The sequence below is a fragment of the Mustela nigripes genome, chromosome 2 (assembly GCF_022355385.1).
Source record: "Mustela nigripes isolate SB6536 chromosome 2, MUSNIG.SB6536, whole genome shotgun sequence".
NCBI lineage: Eukaryota > Metazoa > Chordata > Mammalia > Carnivora > Mustelidae > Mustela > Mustela nigripes.
Window position 1 is genome coordinate 127,117,149 of NC_081558.1, and position 18,001 is coordinate 127,135,149.

Here is an 18,001-nt window from a genome sequence, read left to right on the forward strand (position 1 = left end):
CTGTTATTCAAGCCAACCTCACACAGACTGGTGACTCTGTGGTTCTCTCCAGACTAATGCTGCTTAAAACAAATTTAGTTGGTCACCAATAAAACCAGATGAGTTTCTTCTTCAGTCCCACTTTTGTGTCCTGAGAGCTTGGCTTCGAACCAGAGAGAGCACTGTCTCTGACTTTCTGCAAGCCAGTGAGTACAAATTGTCAGGTCTTTGCTCAGAGGTGGCCAGCCATTAGGTTGGGGCCTGAAATAGGATGTACACAAGCAAAGCTATCATCCAACCATTACCATCTCTTGGTAAAGGTCACCTAGGTCTAAATCTTAAAGGGTCTCAGACTGTAAGGACCTTTGTCATCTCTTTCTCCATTGCCCTTATGGTGTTGAGACTTTCCATCTCAGTATTGCCTTGCTGGTATCAGAGACAAGCAGCTCTGTGACTAGAGGTGCCTTACTTTTGTGGGACGGTTGGAACTAACCATTCTTTCTGCCTATGGCCACTTTCACCAATGGAAACTAGGGTTCCTTCTTTTCAGCTATAGTTGGGAGTGATTTTGAATTATGAGAGTTTCATCTTATGCACCCTCTTCACTCATTCATTCATTAGTGCATTCATGACTAAGACATAAAATGGCTTATTGATGTGAGTTACAATTGGAATGGGGTTACCTATGCAGATCCTACACACCAATGGTTAGATGATGGAGTCTTTGATTCAGAAAAATTTTTCGTATTTAAAAGATTTTTAGAGAGCTTTCATCATGAACAAATGATACCCATAAGAAGACCAAATTGAAATGGACATAAAAAAGTATCATGGCTAGCCTAAAATATTCCTGTTATAAAATTAAAAAACAGAGATCATTCAAACTTTAGGTCTCTTACCCCCATCAGAGGTTCTCAAAGAACTCCCAAAAGCAACCATTTGAGGCTGATAAGGAAGAAAAGGGGGCTGATTGGAACAGACTGGATACTTTACCCACTCAGATAAATTTGGAGACACCCAGATGGCTACGTGATGTCTTTCCAATCCTTCACCCAAAATTTTCGTCTACAGCCTCCAAAAGCTATGTCGGGGCAAAAGAAAATCTTTTAAAAATCTTCTCTGTAAATATTGGTGGAAAGCTTTTGCTCTCATATTGAACATATAACAACTTGTTCCATCTGCCAGAAACACAATTAGGATAAAAATACAAAGTGGGGCAAAGACAAGAACCAACTCTTACATAAACTAGTGAATTTTGCATTACTGTGTATGCCTAACTCATGGCTAAAATTTTAGAGTGAAAACCATAAGAGATCTATTTGCATCTGTCTCTATGTTTATGTTTGTTGTATTTTTTTCTAACTCTGGAGATATTACCAAATTAATTTATAAAATCCCTTAAAAGAGCTCTATTGTAATTGGCTTAGAGAAAAATAAGTTCTTACAGAAATTAAATAGACCTAAATCTCTCAGAAGTACAGGAAATAACCCAAATATTTTTCAGATGTGTGATTTGGGTAAATCTCTGGTAAATAAGACTAGTGTAATTTTATTTTTGGTTTAATAAAAACATTCATGTCTTCTGATTGATCAGCATTAAGTATAATACAAGCATAAATTTTATTTTACCTGGATTTACTAGTCAAATTGTATCTACTAGTATTGTATCTACTAAATATTTCAAATTATAAAAATAATGAATTTGATTTAATCAAATTGAGTTATTATTTTGAAATTTTATTTCAATAATAATGACATTTTATAAAGTCTGCCTAAAGATAGTTTTACCATCTGTTTGCTAAAGATGCTAAGTAATAGATATTCATTAAATAGATACATTATTTTTAAATAAGATCAAATGCTGACACATTCATTATTAAGCATAATTTGGAGTATATATACTTTGGCTTCTTACTTTTAAATGCTACAGAAAGGTTAAAGATATAGTTTGTAAATAAACATACTCTTTTTTGCCACACTGAGAAACTGTACTATTAGGAAGAATATATCTTTAAAATTGTGAGATGGTATATTCACCAATTTTGCTAACCTGCTACAAAATGTTGGTATATGACATATTATTCATAATCATCTACTTCTAATTTTCTCTGTAAAAGAGTCCTATATTAGTCATCCAGGCTGTCATAAGAAGAAACCACAGACTGCGCAGTTTAAACAATATCCATTTATTTTGTCACAGTTCTGGAGGCTGGAAGTCCAAGATCAAGGTGCTAGCAACGCTAATTTTTGGTGAGAACTCTCTTCCTGACTTAGACAGCTGCTTTCTCACAATGTCTTTGCATAGCTCTTCCTCTGTGTCCACGCACAGAGGTCTCTAATATCTCTTCCTCTTCTTAGAAGGACTTGGTTCTATAAGATTAGGGTCTCACCTTTATAACCCTGTTTAACCTGAAAAACCTCCTTTATGACCTATCTCCAAATACAGTCACATTCAGAGTTAGGGTTTCAATATATGCATTTGAGGGAGCTCCACAGCAGTTACTAATGACAAAATAAATCATAATAAAAATTAGTAGATGAAAATACTATAAGTAATAAGGATGAAGAGAGACAGAACTTTATATTAAAAGCACAGAAGGCATTTAAGAAGTGTTACTGCTAAAGGAAAAATGAGAGTAATTTTGTCCTCAAGTAAAATGACCAGTTGTTACACAATGAAAAAGAAGAAAAGAATAGGATAAAACCTGATTGGATATATGAAGTTGTAAAACGTTTGCAGAAAAAGAATTTTATGAGTCATGATCAGAGCTGACTAAGGTTGGATGGGTTTATTTAAAAGGTTGTTGGTTTGGTTTTTAATGAGCTATGCATCAATAGTACCTGAATGCAAAACTAGAGTCTGGTTTTCTCTTTCTATTAAAAAACCAAAGTTTTTGGAGGGCTATTGGTCTTTTTTTTGGTAAAGGTTTTGCTTTATCTTTTAAGTAATCTGCCTAAAAAACAAAGACTCTGTGTCTTAGAATAAGCTCCTGTGTTGTCTAAATCATGTTCTTGACTATTTAAGAGAACGGAGTCTTCTCACAATGGAAAGAGCTAAGCTCTTTTTTATAATCATGTCACTTCCTATAATTACTTCTACAATCTTTCATTGTCACATTGTTGAATAGATAACTAAGCATTTTTTTCACAGTGACCTGTGATCCTACCTAATCAAGTGTTCAAACCTTTTGACATTCTGACACCTTTGATACATATTTTGCCTTCTCAAAGTCAAATCCTAAATAAAATCTTGATCTTGAACTGACTTTGAAATTTCTCAGCGCATCCCTGGAAAATCTCAAATGATTTGTTCTTTCACCTTGTAAAAAGAGAGATGTTAAAAATTAATTAGATATGTTGAATTGCATGAAAAGCATTGTCAGAAAAGAAGAGATGCTTAACCTTCCCTCGATTATAATTTACAGGTAAATATTATTAAGACAAGTACTCAGAAATTGTATGACATTCCTAAAAATCTGTCAGTACCCTCTGAGCTACCCGTGATATGTCCCAGTACTTTTGACTGATATTAGAAAACAACAGTACCTGTCATCAGTTATATCTCCAGTTTTTATTTTTAAAATGGTGTATGTCACAGAAAAAAAAAAAACACAAATGCCTTCATCAGTTGGTTACTTTCATAAGAAACTCTTACCAGATCTTTGACCACAGCTCTTTTAAGTCTTTTGTCAGCCAGAGTCATTGTTCTACTCTGATGCTTTCCTGAAAGGCTGGCAATCAGCAATGAGCCAGAGTGCTTATCTTCAATGAAAAGGAACTATCTGGAAGACCCATAAAAAAGGACTATGCCAGGGACTTTAGGGTACAGGTTTCTAAGTGCATTGCCGAAAAACCTCAACACCTTGCCATTGAACTAAGTCAGGATTTCCAAAACTCTAGTAAGGAAGCTGATAGATTTCATGAAACTGCTAATTCAAGATCAAGCAGAATAAGAATTAATTACATGAGACTGAATGAACTGATAAAGGATGATTATGGCTTTTGTTTGGGATATTGCTGCTGGATTAATAGAATCCCTTTCTCTTTTCTCTTAAGCTATCTACAACTTACAAAAATTTTTGTAAACTATACTTTTGTAAGCAGAAATGAAACATTTAAACATTTATTGTTTTCTCCCTGCCTGATCCCTCCAGAATTTAAAAACTCTCATTAGGTATTCTTATTTTTGTGGCAATATAGTTATTTGTATAAATTTGATAAGAATTTGTTCTCCTTGTTATAGGACATAATTGGAAACATTGGTTACATAACCAAGGCTTTGACTAGAATGTCATATTTTTAAATGATGCAGAAGTCACTTATGATCAGACAGTTTAAAGAAACTAAGGTTGACTTTACAGAGCAATGCTTACAAAGCCCTCTTGGGAAAATTAGCTAGGTACCTGGCATATAGGGTTCCCAGCCTTGTAGGTGAATAAGAAAGGTCACTTCTTGGCTCAGGAATCAGGATATTTGGGGGATCTTGAGAACAGAGGAATTTATTTAAATCTATACTGCAGGTAAAATCTAATGACAGGTTTTTGGCTTGGTTTCCTAACTAGAGAGGCTTTTAAAGTCCAATCTGAGACTTTATAAAAGTTCCAGGAAAGTAAATTTTTAAAAGGCCTATGTGGTCAATCACCATCCTTGCAACACTTACATAAATAACCAGGCCAAATATAATGTGAGCAGACTTACTTTATAAACAAGACCAATCTTACTGTACTTTTCATTAAAATGGGATTATGGAGAAAAATTTTATGTTTCAATAGAAAACTATATCTCCCTATTGTAGATTATCAGAGTCTAGTCCTGATCATTTTCTGAGGTTTTACTATCTATCTGTAAACTGGACAGGATCTTGCCATCTTACACATTTGGTCAGTCCTTACCAAATTCTCAATTCTAGTTTGCTTCAATATCTGGCTACATCCCTTTAAGTTAACATTTTCAATTTTTCTCTCACCTTCCTGAGTGGACACCACTGAGAACTAAAACCTGACTAACCCAGACAACTCTAGGTTGCTCCTTCCATCAAGATCTAAAGAAGTCCTTCAAGATGAAGCTCAATGACTTGATATAGACTTCAAAGAACTCATCACCACAACAGATCAGCAACCTTTGTGCCCAGAGCTGCTGCTGCAGGAACTACCCAGGAAATTCACAGGGACCAAAGCTTTCATTCTTTCATGCTTTGCTCCAGGAATTAACCATGACAATGACACTGATGTCTATGCCATCATCAGAGACATTCAACCTTCAAACCAGGAAATCCATTGGATTGACACTGATATTCTCACTCTACCATCTAAAAATACTTCAAAGCCACTGTTTAAAATCTTCTCAACTGGCTGCTCTATGACTCAAAAACCAAGCTTATAGTCTGCTCCCACCATTGATGGTTGATTTTCTTTCTTTTCCCATCAGTTTAATCTGTGTTCTTCTCTCCTTTTGTAGACCTCTTCATAATGTCTAGGCTCAGTCTACTCTCCAAAGCATTCAATCCAGCTTCTTCTTCTTTTTTTTTTTTTTTAATTAACATATAATGTATTGTTTGTTTCAGGGATACAGGTCTGTGAATCATCAGGCTTACACATTTCACAGCACTCACCATAGCACATACCCTTCCCAATGTCCTTCACCCAGCCACTCCATCCCTCCAATCCTCCTCCCCTCCAGCAACCTTCAGTTTGTTTCCTGAGATTAAGAGTCTCTGATGGTTTGACTCCCCCCCCCCCCGCTTTTTCTCCCCCACTCAGCTTTTTTCCAAGAAGTTTCACATGGGGGAAATGAAGCACCCAGCAACCTACTGGAATGGTGTAAAGATTATTTATTTCAAGGTAGAAACAGGGGCGCCTGGGTGGCTCAGTGGGTTAAGCCGCTGCCTTCGGCTCAGGTCATGATCTCAGGGTCCTGGGATCGAGTCCCGCATTGGGCTCTCTGCTCAGCAGGGAGCCTGCTTCCTTCTCTCTCTCTCTCTGCCTGCCTCTCAGTGTACTTGTAATTTCTCTCTGTCAAATAAATAAATAAAATCTTAAAAAAAAAAAAAAAATCTCAAGGTAGAAACATCTGAGCTAAAAATGCAAAGGAAAAAAAAATCTTTTATGAACTTGTCCTATATAACTAAAGCAGAGATTGAACAATTGACTAGAATATGACATTCCAGTCATCTGTCACAAACCCCAGCCCCTCTACTCCAAAGAGATCTCCAATCAGGGATGCAATGGACCTTGGGTATCAGGAATTTAAAAAAAAAAAAAAAGTGTAAAGAAACATCATCAGAATCTTTCATCTTTTCAAGCCTTAAATGCCTCCTCCCTCTTAATAAGCTAGTATATAAACCTACCCCTAGCTGTTTGGTGTGCTACTCCCTATAGAGTACTTCTGCATGCATGAACAGCGAACTTTTCTGGTTAATATGAATGTTGTCAGTTAATTAGCAGGCCCCCAGCCACAAATTTAAGTTGGTAGAGGACAAGTTTTTCCTCATACCACATGAAAGAACTAAGTGTTGCTGATTTCTAATTAAATTATACAGATGTCAAAGACTATCATCTGGATAATAGTGATTCCTCAAAAATATGAATTCCTCAAAAATATGACATTAAATATCATTTAGTATACAGAAAATTCTGTGCAGTTGTGTTTAAAAGTTTTGTGTACCCCTACACCCAATAATATTCATTCTTTGGTAATGAAACATGGACAAATTCATGTGCATGTACACACACATATTCAAGCTTGTGCATTTTGTTGATCAAATCTCTGTACTTACTACATGTTTTGCTGTGCTAGGTACTAGATCATAAAAAATGTATAGTGAAATCTCCCATTAGTTATCTTGGACATTACTCTTTACAATTCTGACAATTTAGTTCTTTATTTTGATGCTCTATCATTAAGAGTTTACAAGTTGATGATTATTGTGTATACTTGATATATTATCAATTCTTTTATTGTTATATAGTATGTCTTCTAATCCATGCTAATGTGTTTTTGTTTTACCTTAAAATCATTTGTCTGATGTTAACCTTTTCAGAACAACTTTCATTTGGTTAGCATTTTCTTACTCCTATCTTGTTCTGTTACTTTACTATGCATTCTTTTATATCTACAGCTGCATTGTTTAAAAATCTAATTTGTTAGTTTCTGTCTTTTAATAGGTAAAGTAAATATAGTTACATACATTTGCATTACAAGCATGACTGTACTTATTTCTTCCATCTTATTTTGTGGCTTCTATATACCAGCCATTTGCATTTATTCTTTTCTGCTCTTTCTTATGTCAGTTGGATGGAAATGTTCTCTATATTCACAGTTCTCTGTGTTATATTTGGCCGAGTTCTAAATTATATTCCTAAGATTTTAATGGTTACCTTTACATTAGTAGGTACTTCTTGGAAGTACTTATCATGAGTCCCCAGCTGTTTTGTAGACTTATGTAAACGAATGGCTGATTCTGGCCCACAGATGTGTGAACCAAGTCAAGAGGCCCTGTTGGAAGAGTTCATAAAGTAGGCCTTGCAGGAACCAAGCCGCAGTAAGCCCACCCCCTCTCAGTTCTCCACAAATTCAGGAGAGTTATTTCGGCTTCATGCAAGAAGCATCGAAATGAGGAGAGAGGAAGAAGACAGGCTTCAATGTGGCTACTAGGTCAAGTGATCACACATTCAACCCAAGAAGCTGTTGGGCATATGGACGTCTGGAAAGACCCAAAGAGAACCCTTACAGCCCCTCTGTATGATGATCCTTTAAGACAGACTGGGTTGAAAATAAATTCTTCCCCTAAGAACACAGCGTATACCATCTAAAACAGACAGCACCAATTTCAGACAGAGCCAAGCCAAATTTAAGTTACATCAGGCACTGCTTCCATCACTGTAAGGATGCTAGTCTTCCTCATCCCTTCTCCCTAACCTTCCCAATCCCAAACGGCTAGAATTGTTGAGGAAATGGGAGCTGCTACAACAACAACAACAAGCTGCTAGACTAAGCCTCTAAGCTCCCTCCAAATATTGCCAGACCCAGAGCCCAGCAAGCTGACACGGTACTTCAACTCAACACTAGCTAACTTTTCTATACCTCTCTGGTCCACCTAGGGGTTTTAGTTTCAATTTTCATATAATACTGTTTTTTATTAAAGTGTTTAAAAAATATCTTATCTAGCTTTGATAGATACTTCGAGCAGAGGGACCTCAAAATATGGACTTATAATACCATATTGACTAGAAGTTGGACTTATTTTTTATAGACTCTTAAATATGATCTTTTTTTCCTCCACTTTCTTCTAAAATATTAGAGATTCCAACCTAGTTCAGTAGCTGGCTCAAAGATGATGTTCAGTAAATAGTATCTAAATGAGCAAATGCATGACTTTGTGCAAAAAAGGGCTCCAATAATCACAATAAAACAAGTGTATTAACACATATAAAGCATTTAGCACAGTGTCTGAAACATGGTAAATGTTTAGGAAATATTAGCTATATATTTTTTAAGATCATAAACTCTGAGGCTAGATTTCTCAAAGAAAAATTATTTATAGACTATAACTTCAAAACCACTGCCAATTTGTAATGCAGTGAAACAAATGAAAGTAGATAATGTGTCATTTTTTAAAAAATCAGAATTTAATATGACACTTCCTAATGAAAACACTAATTAAAATTAATAAAAGACACCATATTGCTGCTGTTACCATCTGACCCTCTATCCCCCTAGGTATAGATAAGCCTGTGCTCTCCAATGTTAAGACATAATTTGAGAACAAGTACCAACTCTCTTGTTCCTTAAGCTATTAGTATAATGTTCTGGAATCAACAAACAAAAGTGTGGTGACCTGTATGGCAGGATAGGTATTGAGAAGTTAGAGGGATATCAAAATGAGGGGTTAAAAATGAATCCATCCTATGTTCCAAAAGTATATTACTATCTGCCACTTCCCTCGTTGTTTTAATGTACTGGATCCCACCACAGCTGCAAATTAATTTTCTCTGCTCCCTAAATGAATTACACGTAACTATTTCTAAAAATGACTACAGACATGAAAGTCATTTTCACTTAATAACTAACTATTAATCTCATATTTCTTGGTGTCACTTTAGTATGAAATGCAAACGAAAATTATGCTAAACATTGCAAATTTATGGCAAACACCAGCCCTTGATTTATATTATTATAGATGGTTTATCACCAGAAGCAATCTAAACAAAACTCCATCAGATAGATGTTACAATTTGTATTTATTTCTCCCAGCACTAAATGGTTCTTCAATTTCAGAGCAATCATTAATTTCTTATAAATGCAAATCTTTATTTCTTATTTTAATCTACAATGATTTCTCTAAGTCTTCAGAAGATTAGCTTTTACATAAAATATTCAAATAGCAATTATAAATGATACTTTGTTTTCCCTGGGCAATGTATTAGCTATTATGCATAAACTATTTAAAAGAAATGGGTGGTCTATATTGATCAGGGATATAATGAGCTAATAATGTGGTCCTCTTTCCTTTTAAATGATCCCCTCACAACTCCAACCAAATCATTAAGAGAAGAAACCTTCTCCATGTTCGTGACTATCTTAAAACTGTTTTGCCTACCTCATTAATCCTCTACTTTTATTATATTTTTGGGAAATATAATCTGGAATTATATTTCTGGGAAATATATATTTCTGGTATATATATATATATATATATAAAATATCTGGGAAATATATATATATTGGGGATATATATATATATAAAATATCTGGGAATATATATATAGATACATGAATCATATATGGAAAAACCTGGGCTACTGCATTGACCTTAATGAAGAGAAAGCTACAACTCTGGATTCTTCACTTATTCTTTACTGCCATCGCATTTCATCTCAACTCATCTCAAAGCAGAAACACTCACGAATCTTCACCTGAACACACATACCCAAGAACAAAGGAGACAAACAGCTCTGCCCACTCTGACCAAGCTTCAGGTTCAGACTGCATGTATTCTACTACAGTTCATCCTCAGCATCCCATACCTAATGCCCTGTGGTAACCAAAGCTCTACTAAAATCACTCTGACTTGAGGATTTCACTAATGCAAACTCAACATGATTCAAAACCTCCCAGCCCTGTTTCCTCTAAAAAGTTATAAGATAGAACAATAGAATCTTCAGAATTCCAATCTAACCAATCCTTTGTTTGTCAGATCCATCCAACTGACATCCTTGGCCTAGGTTAGTCATTGCCATTTTGTCTTCATTGCTCATCTCTTTAGATTATGATAAACAGCCCCTTATGAATATATTATTGATTCTACACAGGAAAAATACTGGTTGATTTAGATCCTGTATTTTCTTTATCTAAAAAACAAAACAAAACCTTAGTGCTAGTATATATTCAACATTAAGCCATAGTGACATCAATAGCACAAAAATACTGGAAGTCATATTGCTTTAAAGATACTATGATGAAGAATTCATAAATTCTTTCCACAACATTTTCCTGAGTAATAACAATGTATCAGCAATTGTGTCAGAAGCCTGGAAGGCCTGGAAGTGAACTACCCTTGAGGCTAATGAAACTTAACCTTCAGGGCCCTCCACTAGCATGGGTCACTTCCAGCCCTAGAAGAAGTTAAATAATATTTTCATATTAGCATATATTTTTGTAAAATTTGCAAATATAAGCTATATATGTACTCTTGAAGAGGGCACTCCAGATATTAGAAATCTCAGGTACCTAAGAATGGGACTTAGGCCTGATATCCACAGAAAAGTTGCATAACTATTTCATCAGGAAGGTGTTATATGGGGTATTAATTTACTAACTAGAAGACACAAATGGTGTTAAAGTACATCTCAATAAATCTAACATAAAGCCTTATTCAAAAAAAGGCATACTAAGTTAAAGTCACTTCTGCTTGTCATGCCTGGGTCAGATAAATTTCCTTCCAGAAAGTTGGATGCCTTCTGTTAAATCTTTCTTGTACAGGTTAAAGGAGTTCAGCCTTCTTTCATCAAAGATAATTGGCCTTACTATTCAACATCTTTTTGTTTATCAAAATTAAATTAAGGTCAGTCTTAGGATGCTAAAGCAATATATTACTTGGACTGGGAACATGAAGTGGGAGGAAATAGAGAAGACTAATGGTCTTTAATTACTATATGATGCCACTTTTCCAAGGTCAGAAAATTTACAACAAAGATGAGGTAAATTTCAGGTAAAGCCTTTATAAGAGTTTTTTTCCCCTGAAAAGCTATTTGAGTAAGTTGAGGAAAGTTGTTGTCTCCCTCCCTGAAAACACTTAAACATAGCACATTTTCTAATCTTCCACAGAATGGTGGCTATTCCAAATGAGAATTCAACTTGCAGTAGGTTTTTGTTTTCAAATTTACATTTTAGAAAGTAATAACAGTTTTACAAGGTAAGGGGGTCTCCTAGATCAGTGGTTCTCAAAGTGTGGTCTCTAGATCAGCAGAAGCAATACGAGGGACTTCCTAGAAATGCAATTTCTTGGGCCCCATCTGGACGTACTAAATCAGAAATCGTGGAGAGGGAGCCCACTAATCTGTGTTTTAACCTGCCCCCATTCTTATACATGCTAGAGCTTGAGAGCCATAACCCTAGAGACCTACGGAAGATGAACCCAGTCAATAGCATACACAGCCTCTGCCTATGGTTGTAAGAGAACTAGCTAACTTCTATAAATTTAAATTTTTTATTTTACTCTAAAAAGATCAAAAGTCAGATCTGGTTTTGTCTAACAGGCATATTCACAATGTTGTACCATTAGGAGTCATGAAATAAACACCTTATTGACACAACAGCAGGAGCAATCTGAAGTTGTAGCTCCAAGTCCCCAGTGATTCTCCGGCTGTGACAAAGATCTGACCATCTCAGGACACTGCCAAATACCAAAGGTTAGAACCATTCCTCAGTGAGCCTATCCCATCTGAGTCCCAGGAAATGCTGCTACAATCCTGAACCCACCTCTAAAGATCACTGGAAGAATAAACAAATTGGCAACGTCTCACAAATTCCTAGCTTGCTGGATGACAAATGAGGTAAAATGCTGAATTAAGGAGAAAGCTATACATCAAAACGACTATTCCAAAGAAAGCACATTGTAAAGACAGCAGGAAAGAAATGACAGTCATGTATTTGCTCAGGATTCAGAACACAAGTTTTGAGCATGACAAGCTCACATGACAGAGGTCATATGCAAAACTCAGCTTCCAATAAAAGGCTGTGGTAGGTAGGTTAACTACAATGTATAATCGTTCAACAATCATCCATTAGGACCACTCACTATTCAACTCTCACTACTGGACAACTCTCACTACATGATTCTACCACTAACTCTAGGACTTATATTAATGTTTTTATAAGTCTGCCTCTCTATATATTGTTTCCTGGGCACAAGGACCATTTTTACCAGTCTTTATACCCTCAGTATTCCGCACAATATCTGACACATCTGACACATGTGTATTTATTAATACACATGTGTATTAATAAATACATACTGAATTAAAGAGTATTGCTATCAGATATCCAACATAAAAGGACACAGATTTCCTAAACTACCATGGGCCTAGGGACATTGCATGGTATCCCTAGTCCGTTCAGATGATAAGGAATCCCCTCAAACAGCGCTCTAAATGTTCTCCTGGACTAAGGGTCGTTCTTGGGCTCCAGAGAAATAATCAGTAAGGGCAATATTCAGTAAATGGTGGTTAGGAAAGGGATCTTTTAACACTCCTGCTCCCATAATCTCTAGCAGATCCCCAATAAATATATATATTTATCCCAAATAAATATATACGTGCAAAAATTCTAGTATGAAGACCTGTCTCCTTTTCCAAACACGCTGCCATCCTACCCTTCATACATAAAAGCTCAGAGCCACCAAAGCCTGGCATAAATACATTCAGTCACCCAGGGAAGAACAAAGAGGGCTAATGGCAAAAGTCTTCTATCTGTCTAATAATGCTCTTGGAATGTATTCTCTACTCCTGCCTGCTCTTGGTCCAGTGGTCCATCACCTTCAGGTCACATCAAGTCCTAACTTGTCACCTTGCTTTAATTTGGATCCCAGGACATGTGCCAATTAACTCAAGTGTTTCTTGTTTCTAACATCCAGTCAGCCCTCCGAGAACCTCTGTAGCAGCCAGCTGCCATGATTCATTCTCAGACTGAGCAACTGCTCCCACAGTCTGCCCTGCCAGGAACAGAGCAGAAGCTCCTCTGGGGCCCCTCCCTGGCCTTCCACACTCTGGACAATAGAGAGAGAGAGGCCTTGGCATGGACTGTACAACCAGGTTCAAAGACGGGCCTCTTCTCTAGGGCCACATCAGGACTATTGTGAAATAAAGATTATAAACTGGGTCACACTAAGAACTATCTAACCAAATCCACAAAGTATGATCCCAACTAAGTACATGGAATACTTATATTACAGGAAAGCATAACAAAGACTAGAACTTGGAACCAAACACTAACAGTTTTCTCCAGTTTGTAAGATTATGCCTTTTTGTTTGTTCATTCGTTTATACTCCATTTATCTATTTTACAGAATCTCTATGGTGAGAGTGCATACTTATATAATTTTAAAAATTATCATTTTTTAAAAATGCATGGAGGGGCTGAGTTTTGAGTTCAGTCTTTAATTAAATAAGTATGAGTCAGACTGGCTGTGGAAGATTTTTATCTGTTTTAAAATGATTAAAAACCAAAAGAAAAAAGAAAAAAAAGTTGATATGATAGAAATATCTTTTTCAAAAATAGCCATCCCAATTACTTAACAGTGTACGTGGTTTCTCTACCTCCATATGCATTTTTTAAAATGCTTGCATTATCTTTCCTCTAAGAAGTTCAGAGTAGTTCAGTAATAATTGACCCAGTCCCTGTAATATTGAGACACTGGCAGGAATTGACTGCTGAAAATCAAATTTGTTCCAAATACACAGCCCTCAGTCCCAGATTATTTTTTACAGTCCCTCCCACATAGGTTTTTCTCTCTTCTCCCCAAACTGGATCACTAAAGGCTTATGGAAGAGGTAAGAGAAGAGGGTACAGAAGAGAAGCAATGCTTACTAAGCATCTAGTACGATCCAGCACTGGGCTAGGTACTTAGATACATGATCATAGTACTACTAAAAAGATCCAGAACACAGGTTAACGGTCTATTAAAGGAAAACTCCTCAAACAGCTAGTTTCTCTGCACTTCTATTCTCCTATTCTTCAGAGTAGAAACCTCTTTTTTTTTTCTTTTTTTTAAGTCAAGTGTGCCTGATTCCATGCCCAGCGTCAGAAATACCAGCAGGAAAAAAGGGAAGGTGGAGAGGAAGAGAGGGAGGGGAGGGATGGAGACAGCAAAGGGGGAGGGAGAAGAAAAAAGGGAAGGGAGACATCTGTGATGCCTGATACATATATATATAGTGAAGCCATGGATGCATTTAATGGTTATTCTCTTCAGGTTTTATTGTTTTGCTTTGTTTTGTTTTTTGAACAAGGGTCAGAGAATGCAGACAGTCTACTCAAAGGCTAATCTCAAAATGTAAATTTTAAGAGTGTCCACTCCTCTTTTATAGGGCAACTGCAAGCAGAAAGAATACTGGTACTATACTTGTTGTTGTTGTTGTTGTTTTCCTTATGAAACCTTCTACAGTTCTTAGCCACAGTGATCACTTCCTTTTCTGAAATCCTATGTCACTTAGGGTCTAACTCACATTACTTACCAGTCCATTATATATTATTTCTGGCTTTTATTGATGTCTATTATTTTTCCATGTTTTAATGTTCTCTTTCCTGCAATAATCCATAGTCTTGAAGGTCACAGCTGCATCTTAGTATCTTCCAACATGCCCAGGTCCTGGACAGTGACCTAGGTACCCAATAAATTTGTATCGGTAGCCCCAGTCTGACCATTGTCCTTCTTGGATGTCCCATGGCACACTGTTCCTCCCTCCCACTGCCACCACAGGTATAACACTGGAGTCTGTCAGTGGTCTGGATACCAGTGTGTCTGCTCATGATGCTCTTAACACCATCTTATTTACTTTACTTTACTTTATTTACCTCTGTAGCCCCCTCTGGGCTTCACAGTGCAACTGGCACATCATAGGTACTCAATATATATTGACTGGTTCAAAGAGATTAAAGATGGAATTCTGATGTATCCCCAACTCAGCTACACATAAGCAGGGTCTTCTAAGGATCAAGGGGAGTCAGGAGACCCACCATCTCCTTTCATGGGATTCTTTAAACATTAATCACACATTTTAAAACGCCACATGGTTTTGTAGAAAAAAACACAAATGTTGGGGCTAAACAGCTCTACCTGAAATCAGAGCTGCCACCACTTTCTTTTTTTTAAGTTTTTTTCACTTTCAAATATTCACCTGTGCAGCCAAAGTCCTTTCTTGGTTTTTAAGTTTGTAATTACCTAAGCACCACATGAATTAAAAAAATTACTGAAAAAAATTTTTAAAAAAAGCATTTGCCTGTCCTTCCCCCTGTTCAGCTACCTCAAATAACCACGGTGACCCGTCCAGTGTGCTCAGTTCTGGTTCTCTTAGCTGCATTTACACATGCGTGATATAGATAGATGGATAGACAAGTAGATGGAGACACACTTACTTTCTTTTTGCATTTTTTATATAACTAGATCTATATTATATACATATTGCTTTGTCACATTTTCCATTTAATTTATTGTTCTCATTCACTAACATCAATTTGTATACATATAAATATATATTTATATAGCAATCTATGTATATATGTGTGTGTATATATATGCATATATACATATGTATGTGTACATGTATACATATATATATATATACACCTACATATATATATGCTTTATCTTGCACTTCAACAGCTCCAACACTTTGTAGCTATGTGTCTTTGAGAAGGACATAAATGCTCTGGGTACCAGTTTAAATGGAAAATGGTATCTACTTCAAAAAGTTGGGTGAAGATTAAGTAAAATAATGCATGCAAATCTCCTAAATGATTGGTAGCGAATATTGTTGTTATTGTTTTTACCTTTAAACCCCAGAAATTGTTACACTGGCAAATTCCTAGCTTCCTCTCAGGGCCGATCCTTAGTGGGATTTTAGGAAATCAACGGTAGAAGAGCTACAGCAGCTTCAATGTTGTAATTCACTGCTTGCAGGAGGACTTCATTCCATCACTTACAAAACACAGGAAGTCCCTGGGACTCCGTGGGAACTTGGATTTGCTCTTAGTGCCTCTGTTCCCGTGGGGTTATAGAAGTGTAAGGGTGAGGAGAAGTATCTCCCTCCTAATTGCCTTCCAGGGAGCCAGCAGTGTGAGTTCACCTTTTCATTAACCAGAGCCAAATATACAAAGACCTCACAACAGTAGCAGCCTGACATTAAATTGTGACAAAAACAACACCCACTGGCAACTCCAGAGTACAGCTGTTCTCCCTTCCACATCTGCCTTCCTGTTACAACAGGGTGTGCACTGCATGCCTATCAACTCTGTATTTAAGAGGGCACCTCAATACATACATTTTAAATCAGAGCTGAATTGCTGATCAAAACTGTTTGAAGTTTTCCAGATGCAAGTACATTTATCTACAGCACTTCTAAAGATAAGGGGAAGAAAAGCCCAAAGCCTGTCAAAGTTAATTAGATTCATACAAAAAGCTTAACAGTCCTATGCAGTGTTTTTACTCTATTACATATAAATGTACAATAATTCCATGAACACTGGGTTTAATTGTTCATAATATTTTAATTAAGGTTATGCTTTGTGTAAATATCAACTCATCATTGACTGTGACTACAGTCCTCTTTAAATGAAGAAGTCAATTTGACAGTACATTCATGAAAAAGAGAGCCTTTGAAGAGTTTTGCTCTTATATGGTCTAGAATATTAATGGAGGTTAATTGTCAAAACAAGCCTAGTAAGACTTCAGAATTATCTTCACATTTTAGTGATAGAACAATATAACCACATTTTTATGTGACCTGCTGACCTAATACCATGAAGAACACAATGGCTCTTGTAAGTCTCCACGTCTGTTTCCTAAAAACCAGAGAGCTCCTTTTTAATATTTACATTTTGTGGCTGCCCTTTAAACAGACACCCTTTAACTACTGTATTTGCGATTCAGATGATCAGATAATTAGATGTAAGATTAGATGCGCCAGAAGAGATGGCTGCCTCAATTAATCTTACAGCCTGTGCCTCTGCAAATCACTACTTGGTGTGTAACAGAAAATATCAAATTAAGTTTTCAGAGGCAGGGAAATCTCAAGTCTGTAGTCATTTTAATTCCATCTGAGGCAAGGATATAATTTATTACCGTATTCAGAATTCATGTTCTCTTTTTCCAAAACACCAATTTTAATTAGAAAACAGAGACCCAAAAGAGTAGAAATAGAGGGAAAAAATGCCTTCTAGTGTCCACAGGGATCCTTATCATCTCCTTCTCTAGGCAATACCTGTCTCAAGTCCACGGCTGCCATAAGTGAATACCAAAAGATTAGATACCGTGAGCCTCTTCCTATCCAGTGGCCCTGACCAGCCTTCAAAAGAGCAGTGAGGCATCTCCCATCTGGCAAATACCCAGACTGCTTTTCTTCCTTTTGCTCCTGGTTTTCATATTCGAATTTCACAAACCACTATGTCTTCCAAAATGATCTAGTAGTTTGTCTCATCAGAGACAAGAAGATGCAAAAAAATCTTATTGCCAACTATATGTACTTTTTATAAATAGAATAGAATTTTTAACAGAATAGAAAGAGGACATAAAAATAGTCCTAGAAACTAGAAAACAGATGGCAACAAAAGATACCGGTATTTATCCGTGAATCTTATTAAGAGGGAAGTGTAAAATAACCAGCCCATTTTGGATTCTTTTAAGAGTTCTGAATAAAGTAAATTCTTACAGCTTCTACTGAAGTCACAGGGCCTTTAAAGATAGATGGTAGTTAGGTGGTGTTTAAGTATCTAAGTTCACAACTTCCAGATGTGAAATCCAACACCTAAA